The 10,839-nt window shown below is 45.5% G+C and overlaps 1 gene segment (V, D, J or C); it reads right to left on the bottom strand.

Annotated features, from left to right (window-relative positions):
• Window positions 1-1,305: 1,305 nt before the first annotated feature.
• LOC310663529 (Ig heavy chain C region-like) lies at window positions 1,306-7,825 on the bottom strand. The segment is given in 7 exons: window positions 7,474-7,825; window positions 6,429-6,767; window positions 5,636-5,932; window positions 4,757-5,053; window positions 2,867-3,160; window positions 2,301-2,408; window positions 1,306-2,148 (listed from the first exon to the last, which is right to left on the bottom strand).
• Between the last annotated feature and the right edge of the window lie 3,014 nt (window positions 7,826-10,839).

The following is a 10,839-nucleotide window of genomic DNA, read 5'->3' on the forward strand; positions in this document are numbered from 1 at the left end:
ATCTTAGAACAAGACGGAGATAAATTGCAGAGTTTTGACGAACTAAAAAGCAAAGTCCGTGATTGGCTTCATTATCATCAGATAATGGAGGATTATAAATTGGATAGAAAAATTGGCTTCCAGGTGGAAAAATCAAAATTGGAAACAGAATTACTAGAACCCAAAACTAAGACATTGTCAAGAATGTATAATTTGCTGCTGAAATGGAATACACAGGATGAGGAAGTGAAATCAGCAATGATTAAGTGGGCACAGGATGTTGGTTATAATATAATGCTAGCTGACTGGGAACGGTTATGGACCACTGGTATGAAATTTACATCATGTAATACCATAAGAGAGAATATTATGAAAATGATATACAGATGGTACATGACACCAGTCAAGCTAGCAAAAATTTATCATTTGCCCGATAATAAATGCTGGAAATGTAAAGAAACTGAAGGCACATTCTTTCACCTTTGGTGGATGTGCCCAAGGATTAAGATCTTCTGGGAGATGATTTATAATGAACTGAAAAAAGTGTTTAAATACACCTTCCCGAAGAAACCAGAGGCCTTTCTCCTGGGCATGGTCGGCCAACAGGTGCACAAGAAGGACAGGACTTTTTTTATGTATGCTACAACAGCAGCAAGAATACTCATCGCACAGTATTGGAAGACACAGGAGCTACCCACGCTGGAAGAATGGCAGACGAAAGTCATCGACTACATGGAATTGGCAGAAATGACCGGTAGAATCAGAGACCAGGGAGAAGAGACGGTGAAGTAAGATTGGAGGAAATTCAAAGACTATTTACAGAAACATTATAAGATAATGAATGCTTGATGACATCAGATTGAATGTAAAAGGTTATTAGTAAAAAAATTAAAGATTAAGAAAGATTAATTTAAGATATATGGAAATAAATTTATATTAAGACACTAAGATATGATGAAAGTAAAATAAGACAGAGGGAAGGAATTTGCTGACAGAATATACGATCTGGAATACAGAGAAGGGAGGTTTGGGGAAGTCGCAGAAACAAGTTAATGTAGAGAATATAAGGAGAAAAAAATTGTTTTTTAATATTTTTATTTTCTCTTTTTTGTATTTTCTGTTGTCTGGTGTTTATATGTTGTTGCTTTTTTATTTTCTTTGTATTGTTTGATTTGCTGTATTGTGTTCTATTTTTCTTGCTTACTTACTGTAAAACCCAATAAAATATTATATAAAAAAAAAACAATACACTGCATTGCAAGAATATTTTGCCCAACATCAGGCACTGGTGCTGTCAATTATTTTCTCCTACATCAGAATTACTACAAATTTGGGATTTATTTATTTTTTAAACACTTTATTGAAATCTGTTTTTCCATACAGAATTTAGAACACAAAAAACAAGAAACATAACTTGGTAGACTTCAAGCTAAAGTATAGCCATACAGATAATGCAGTGTATAAGGTGAAAAACTAAAGGAGAAAAGAAATCATATTATACACAAACTGGAACGGGGAGGGAAATGACGGGGAAAGAGGAGAGGCAGACTGGGGAATGTGTTGGTAAAGCAGCACCAGGCAGGATTGAACCCTCTTGCTCTCGATGCTGCAGTCAGAGCGGGGAGGCAAGGAGATGCAGCTTCTTGTTCCCCAATCGCCCTCCTGACATGAAGGGTTTATTAACCTTAATTAAACAGTAGCCCAACCCTCAAGCTGCGCACTCTTTTGTATGTCACAACACAACTGGTCATCAGTATGAAGATCAGGCTGGATCAGGTGTTCCTTGGGCTCGTTTGGGGCCCTGAGTTGGCAGAGGCACAGCCCCGAAACTAACAAATTATAATATCCATTTTAAAAACCTCAATATTCCTTGGTTTCGTAGAATACCCGAAGAGTGACGAGCTCTACTATATGTATATAATTTCAGAATGGAAGGTTGATTTTAAATGATTTAAATCTCCATGACTTTAAAATGAAGCCTCTTTCATACTTGAAATAGATTTTCTAGGAAATACATAATGAAATGGAACAATATTGCATTGCCTAGAACAACCCTGTGTCATTCCGTGGACTGTTAGATACCAAAGACTTCATCTGGCTTTTCCCTCCTGACTTTCAACATCTTCTTTAGGAGGGTTTCGTCATTCAGCGCAGCTTGAGCTTACTGGGCTGATAAGAGAGAGAGAGAGAGAGAGAGAGAGAATGCAATAATCAGGTGTCTCCATACTGCAATCTGCAGTCCCATGCCCCAGCACTGCAGCCTTGCCTCCCCACGGACTCTGCTGCCCTTTCTGCCACCACTCCCAGCAGCCCCAACTCACCTCTGCGTCTTTGGTACATCAACGTTGCTCCAACTCCCACGCCAAGTCCCACAACATGTCCCGCAGATCCTAGCAGCCAAGTCATTGGTGATCCAAAGTATCCTAGAGCTGGAGGAGAGTCAGTTGGAGATGCAGGTTTAAGTTTTGGCCAGTGTGATTTGGTACTCCATTCTGGGGATGAGGGGTGGGTAATTCCATCACCCTCTGTTAAGGTTCCAAGTGGTTGCTCGAGAGCAAGCAGGGAAATCCCTCTTTGCTCGCCTGTGAAGCCTTGCTTTTGATGCCAAAATAAACTTTATCTGTCCAGAGCGCCACTCTCCCATGGCTGGCAGAATCCGTGAGTGGGCGGTCCTTAAACCTTCCCCAGCAAAGTAGTTTCTTGATGCCCAGTTGCGCCTCCCCTCTCGGCGTGCCTGGCACCGCCTCGCCTCCTCTAAGCCCTGAAGCTCCTCTCCACTGGAGGCGCTGGGGATGAGCTGCTTCCCACGATCTTTGGGGGCTCTCTGTAATCCATCGGCTTTTCCCCTCTCCCCCCTGAGCCGATGGCAGTTCCCTGACACCCTCACCTTCTGGCTCCCAGGAGATCGTCTCCTCCAGTGGTGCCTCCAGTGCTTCATGTTGTACCTGGCAGGTAAAATTGGCTGCAAAATGGCCCTGCTTTGGGAAGAAGGCGCTTCCGGTTGAGAACGTCCCATTAGGATTCTGTACAAGTTCCGACTCGTATATTCTCCCTTGTATTGGCTCCCCATTTTGCAGCCACTGCACTGTAACGTTTTGTGGGTAAAACCCACACACTAGGCACTCAGCTACCAAGAACCTCTTCCCTGATGGCCTGGTGAGCATATGAAGTTCTGGGCGAGCTGCAAGGAGAAGAAAGAGATATTGAGGTCCTGCAAGTCTGGTGATGGCCAATAGAGGGAGACACTGCAGATTATAAAGGCAACCCACCTAACAGTCTCTAAAGGCCACAGTTGTGTGAATGCATTACACAAGAGCAGGTCAGCACCAGAGCATCTGCCTTGCATGCAGAAGGTCTTAGGTTCACTCTCTGGTGTCTCCAGGCAGGGCTGAGAAAAGCTGCCTCCTGAAAGCCAGACAGCTGCTGCCAGGCAGCATGGACAATACTGCGCTAGATGGACACCGGTCCAAGTCCAACTATATCCTGAGACCAACAAAAGTCACTATTGAATAGCTGCAGTTTGCCTTAAGAAGTCTGATATTCCCCTCCCATGCCATCATTTCCCCCAAGTCAAATTAAGAGTTGCACTCCTGACATCATCATCATCACCATCATCATCATCATCATTTATTTATACCCCACCCATCTGGCTGGGTTTCCCCAGCCACTCTGGGCAGCTCCCAACAGAATATTAAAAACAGGATAAAACATCAAACATTAAAAACTTCCCTAAGCAGGGCTGCCTTCAGATGTCTACTGAAAGTCAGATAGTTGTTTATTTCCTTGGCATCTGATGGGAGGGCTTTCCACAGGGCGGGTGCCACTACCGAGAAGGCCCTCTGCCTGGTTCTCTGTAACCTCACTTCTTGCAGGGAGGGAACCACCAGAAGGCCCTCGGAGCTGGACCTCAGTGTCTGGGCAGAACGATGGGGGTGGAGACGCTTCTTCATTTTGACCCAAAGAGAAGAATGGGGTGAAGAAGGAATTGGAGTATGTATGCTGTTACAGACTCTGCCCCTTAACTGTAGGAACAATACAGGACTAGAGCCTGTAGTAAATCAGAAGCTGTGCTTTGTTTTCAGAATGTTTTGCAAGTCAAATGCACTTCCAGAACGGATTCCGTTCGACTTCAAAGGTACGACTGTGTTTTCAGTCAGACCTATGCGCTCCATTTAAAGGGAGTAAAAATGCCATTCTAGTCCATCACAGCCTGGGGGGAAAGAGGTCAATGGTGGCGCCAGACGGACCTCACTACAGGTCCTGTGAGGCAAGGACGGGGAAAGTGTGGCTCTCCAATGTCCTTTGACTACAACTCCCATCATCCTGACCATTGGCTTCTCTGCCCAGGTCTGACGGGAGCAGGAGCCCATCCACATCTGGAGGGTCACAGGCTCCCCATCTCTGAAAATGGGGTACATTAAGCCTTTTTGCTAATTATAGCGCCATGTTAAGTAGTATGTGAAGCCACCATTTTAATGTGATTTCCAGCTGATTTGCAGGAAGGTGGTGCCTTAGCAATCGTGAGGGGCCCTAGTGTGGAAGCAAAGTCGACTGGGTGGGCCTTCACCCACCTCAGCAGATAAGTTCTCGCAGGATTCTTTATCATGAAGCAAACACTACTGTTTAGAGCAAAGGGATACAGTGTTTTGATGAGGAAAATAAGCAGAGGCAGAACAGGGTAGAGAGTGCGAGTCAGAACTGGGTCTCATTAAGGGGGAACTGTGCTTAGCATGGGCATTTCAGGACTCAAGGTTGCACAGGAAAGGCTCCCACTTACCGTGCACCTTCAGCTCAAAATCATGACTGATTGGGTCTTTTCTCGCTTGGTGATGGATGTGGCATGAGAAGGTAACACCAGCGTCAGAGATTTGTGGTGTGAACTCCAGGACACTCTCTGCATAGAAGAGACCATCGGGCCCTTGCTGGACAGGGGGCGAGTCAACTTTCAGAGTCTCACTGCCTCGCAGCCACTTTACAGAGACATTGCCAGGGTAAAAGTCAGATGCCGCACACAAGAAGTTGCTTGGTTCACCGAGCTCTACGTCTGTGAGGCCGAGTGTTAGGCGTGGGAGAGCTGGAGGCAGAGAGAAGAGTTAGGAGAGCATTTCCATTGGCAGCTTAACTGTGCTTTGTTAAAGGGTGCTGGGAACTGTAGCTCTGTGAGCAGCAAGCTACAGTTCCCAGGATTCTTCAGAGGAAGCAATATCCGTTAAATGTGCTTTAAATGTATGGCCTAGATGTGCTTTGGCAATGCTGAAGGGCACTAGTGTGGAAGCAAACTCAAATGGGTGGGGCGTCTTCCACTTCAGCAAAGAAATTCTTGACTGTTTCTATATCATGGAGGAGACACAATCTGGTTTGAGCAAAAAGCTATAGAGTTTTGAGGAGAAAAATACACAGAGGCAGAACAGGCTAGAGAGTGTGAGTCAGAACTGGGTCTCTTTAAGAAGGGGAAGTGGTTCCTAATGCCTTTTTTCTAGAAAATGTGGTGCCAGAACTCATGAACAGCTCCCTTGTTCTCTTAACAATGGCTATGGCGCCCACCTGAGAGGTGCTGGAACTGAGTTCCGGATCAAAAAAAGCCCCAGGAGTTAGCATGGGCAGGGGGGCAAGGGGGGGCAGGATTCCAGGGTCGCACAGAAAGGCTCCCACTTACCTACCACCTTCAGCTCAATATCTTGACGGATTGGGTCTTTCACTGCCTGGTGTTGGATGTGGCACGAGAAGGTAACACCATCATCGGAGATTTGTGCTGTGAAGTTCAGGACACTCTCTGCATAGAAGTGGTAATTGGCCTCAAGCTTGGCAGGGGGCGAGTCAACTTTCAGAGTCTCACTGCCTCGCAGCCACTTCACAGAGACACGGCCAGGGTAAAAGTCGGATGCTGCACACGTCAAATTGATTGGTTTTCCCAGCGGCACTTCTGTGGGGCCGAGTGTTAGGCGTGGGGGAGCTGGAGGGAGAGAGGAGAGTTAGGAGAGCATCTCCTTAGACAGCTTAAAGGGTGCTGGGAACTGTAGATCTGTGAGTAGTAAGCTGCAGTTCCCAGGATTCTTCACCGGTAGCACACGAGTTAAGTGTGCTCTAAATGTATAAATAAACAACAATCTGACTTTTAGAAGACATCTGAAGGCAGCCCTATTTAGGGAAGTTTTATTACTATTACTATTATTATTATTATTATTATTATTATTATTATTCTGTTGGAAGCCACCCAGAGTGGCTGGGGAAACCCAGCCAGATGGGCAGGGTATAAATTATTATCATCATCATCATCATCATCATCATCATCATCAAAATAGGGCTCTGTCAGGTCTGTTTGGCCCGGAGTTAACATGAAGCACTTCATAGGATGTGCTTTAAAGTAGTATTTTACATCAAGGACTTTAATGTAAAATATGTTTAGTGCTTTAAAAAAGGTTTTCCGCCCGCCGCCTTGCCTTCCTTACCTTCTAATTTCAATGCCACTTTCCCTTCAGCAATGTCAGGAGTATGGTTAACAGAACACGTATACTCGCCGGCATCCTCGCCTCTTACATCTGTGAGATAGAGGGTGGCATTGCCCTCTCGCAGCCACTGCGGATTAAGCACTCCTCCCCTCGGTCTAAAGATTGAAACGCTCCCATGCCACATTATAATGGTTCTTCCTCTCAGCGACCATTTCACAACCAGGATATCAACGTTTATGGGCCTGGGAGGGTCTAAGGAGAAGTGGCAAGGCAGGAATGCATTAGAGTGTGGCCCTGCCTGGACGGGGGATGAAGGGACTTGGATTATCACGGCTGCCCCTGAAAAGGACAAAGAGATAAAGTTAGACTGTAATTAGACTGGACCTCCATCACAGGCTAAAGCCATCATAAACCAGTTTTAACTTTTAAGATTCCTGCAGACCGTAGTTATGCAAAAATGGGATTCCTGAAGTCCTTTGGTTAAAAAACAAAACAAAACCAGGCTGGTTAGAGGAGTCTGAGGACTAGTTTAAATCTGAATGCGGGATGCGACTTTGACGTCTCAAAAAAAGTAACCATCCACTGTGGGCGCTAGGGGAGGGGGAGCACCTCTGGTGTGGGACACGTCAAGCTCTTTCTGGGGTGGCTTGTCCAACTTTGGTCCTCAGTCTGCACTCAGCTCTCACCTGTGGCTATTATTATTTATTATTATTATTATTATTATTATTATTATTATTATACTGCCCTATACCCAGAGGTCCCAGGGCAATTCACATAAAAAGAGCCAAGAAGCTGTCAGCAGGCGATAGTAGCCACACCCTGGGAAAGGCTTCGACTGGCCGGCCAAATGAGGTGAGGGTAGCTGATGGGTCTCAAACCCTCAGTGAGCTAAGAGATTTCCTCTGCATGTGAAGAAAAGTTCCAGCTATAGAGGGAAGTGAGGGGCAGATCAGGGGCTCGTCAATCTGGGAAGGTGGCCCATCTAGGAGAAGGAAAAAACTCCCTTGTGGGACATCTTCAGCAGAGGCTAAGGAGTAAACCCTACACAAATCTGGAGTGGAGTCCCTTAGGCAGTTGGGTGGCGCCTTGTACGCCTCCTTCTGGCAACTCCTGAGCCAAGCTGGTACCAAATGTATTGCTCTGGTCTGCTTTGGACCTCAACAGTAAGGCCAAGAGGGGAGTCTTGCACCCCTCCCCACCCTGCCGTTGAAGGAAAAAGAAGTTTCTTAGGAACACAGGAAGTGCCTTATACCGAATCAGACCATCCGTCCACTGAGGCCAGTACTCTCTACACTGACTGGCAGAGGTTCTCCAGGGTTTCAGACAGGAAACCTCTCCTGGTCCTTCTAGGACTAGGCCGCCTGGCCGCCCGCTTCCCGGCTTCTGCTGGTCTTTGCGAAGCCGCCTCTCCCTCCCTCCCTCCCTCCCCCTCCTCCATTGCCCTAGCCCCCAGGAGCCCCCCCAACTGGCAAGGGTCCTCCGGGTGAGGGGATGCGACTTACATGCACCCTGCAAGGCGATCAGCAAACAGGAGAAGCTGGGCATTTTGGGGCCGCCTTGCTTACTTTTGTTTCTCCAGAAAGGATGGAGAGCAATATGCACCTGAGAGACAAAAGTTCAGTTGAACTGTGACTCCCAGGTGTCAGATCAAAACATTTCTGCTTTTAAGCAAGCCAGCCCAGACGGGCGTGTAGAAGTTGGGCATGTTTCGTTTCTTTTTACAGTGGAACCTCGGTTTTCGAACGCAATCTGTTCCGGAAGACCATTTGAGTTCCAAAATATTCAAAAACCGAAAACTCAATACGGAAGCATCAGTACAATAGGGAAACTCAAAACGAAAGCCATGTGGTATGTTTGACTTCCGAAAAGTGTTCAAAAACTGAAGCAGTTACTTTCAGCATTCAAGTTCCAAAACGTTTGTCAACGGAGAAGTTTGAAAACCAAGGTTCCACTGCAGTTTATACTGGTGATTCCAAAGTCTCCATTGCATATTTTAAAATGATGTTCTTCATGATGTTCTGTTTGATATTTTTGTGAGCCGTTTAGAGGTTTCCTTAAAACCGAGTGGTATATATGAATGTTGTTATATAATTTAAAATAGAATGTGTATACACCTGCTTTTAAAAAGTGGTTGCCGAGGGGATAATGTCACCTTAGTTTTTTGATGGCCGATCAAGCGCCGTGTTCCCCAAAGCAGCATTGAGCCCCTGCGCATAATTTAATGCTGTTTCAAGGACAGATGATTTCATAGAATTGTGGAATTGAAGTGTTGGAAAGGACCCCGAGAACACACTGCATTGCAAGAATCTCGTTTGCGGCCCTGAGTTGGCAGAGGCAGAGCCCTGAAAGTAACAAATTATAATATCCATCTTAAAAGCCTCAATATCCCTTGGTTTCTTTGAATTCCCAAAGAGTGCGGAGCTCTACTATATGTATATAATTTCAAAATGGAAGGTTGAATTTAAATGATTTAACTCGCCTTGACTTTAAAACGAAGCCTCTTGCAATTATCATACTGGAAATGCATTTTTAAGGAAATACATACATAAAATAGAATGTGTATACAACTGCTTTTAAAAAGTGGTTGCCGAGGGGATAACGTCATCTTAGTTTTTAGGTAGCCCATCAAGCGCCGTGTTCTCCAAACTTTCTGCTTCCGGCTTTGAGGATTATTGAGGCCTAACAGTCACAAAATGGCAGGGCAGAGGCAGAGCAGGTCACAAACTAGAGGCAGAGTTTGCCATAAGCAGCTGGCAGTCACAGATCTCCTTCTCTGTTTAGAATGATTTGTAGCAGCCCAAAGCTTATTTGGAAGCCCATAGGTGCCAACTCCCTGGGGCCCTGGCACCTACAAATTCCCCTTGAAGAGGCCCGGCACCCACAAATTGGGGTGCATGTGGGCATTGGGACAGTGTGCTGTTCCCCAAAGAAGCATTGAGCCCCTGGGCAGAATTTAATGCTGTTTCAAGGACAGATGATTTCATAGAATTGTGGAATTGAAGTTTTGGAAAGGACCCCGAGAACACACTGCATTGCAATAATCTTTTGCCCAACGTCAGGCACTGGTGCTGTCAATTATTTTCTCCTACATCTGAATTACTACAAATTGGGGATTGATTTATTTTTTTAAACACTTTATTGAAATATGTTTTTCCATACAGAATTCAAAACACTTAAAAACAAGAAACATAACTTGGTCCAGGTGAAGCTAAAGTATAGCCATACAGGTAATGCAGCGTATAAGGTGAAAAACTAAAGGAGAAAAGAAATAATATTACACACAAACTGGGACAGGGAGGGAAATGACAGGGAAAGAGGAGAGGCAGACAGGGGGATGTGTTGGTAAAGCAGCACCAGGCAGGATTGAACCCTCTTGCTCTTGAAGCTGCAGTCAGAGCGGGGAGGCAAGGAGATGCAGCTTCTTGTTCCCCAACCTCCTTCTTGACATGAAGGGTTTATTAACCTTAATTAAACATTAAACGAACCCCCAAGCTAGGCACTCTTTTGTACGTCACAACACAACTGGTCATCAGTATGAAGATCAGGCTGGATCAGGTGTTCCTTGGGCTCGTTTGGGGCCCTGAGTTGGCAGAGGCACAGCCCTGAAACTAACAAATTATAATATCCATCTTAAAAGCCTCAATATTCCTTGGTTTCTTTGAATTCCCGAAGAGTGAAGAGCTCTACTATATGTATATAATTTCAGAATGGAAGGTTGATTTCAAATGATTTAAATCACCTTGACTTTAAAATGACGCCTCCTGCAATTATCATACTTGAAATAGATTTTCTAGGAAATACATAATGAAATGGAACAATATTGCTTTGCCTGGAACAACCCTGTGCCAAAATTTCATTCCGTGGACTGTTAAATAACCAAAACATCATCTCGATTTTCCCTCCTGACTTTCGACGTCTTCTTCAGGAGGGTTTGGTCATTCAGTTCAGCTTGCTTATACTTGGCTGCTAAGAGAGAGAGAGAGAGAGAGAGAGAGAGAGAGAGAGAGAGAGAGAGAGAGAGAACGCAATAATCAGGTGTCTCCGTACTGCAATCTGCAGTCCTGTGCCCCAGCACTGCAGCCTTGCCTCCCCACGGACTCTGCTGCCCTTTCTGCCACCACTCCCAGCAGCCCCAACTCACCTCTGCGTCTTTGGTACATCAACGTCGCTCCAATTCCCATGCCAAGTCCCACAAGGTGTCCCAGAGATCCTAGAAGCCAAGACAATGGTGATCCAAAGTATCCTAGAGCTGGAGGAGAGTCAGTTGGAGATGCAGGTTTAAGTTTTGGTGAATGTGTTTTGGTACTACATTCTGGGGGTGAGGGGTGGGTAATTCCATCAGCCTCACCTTCTGGCTCCCAGGAGATCGTCTCCTCCAGTGGGGCCTCCAGTGCTTCATGTTGTACCTGGC

Source organism: Podarcis tiliguerta, assembly GCF_965153285.1.
Source record: "Podarcis tiliguerta genome assembly, chromosome: 13".
Classification (NCBI taxonomy): Eukaryota; Metazoa; Chordata; class Lepidosauria; order Squamata; family Lacertidae; genus Podarcis; species Podarcis tiliguerta.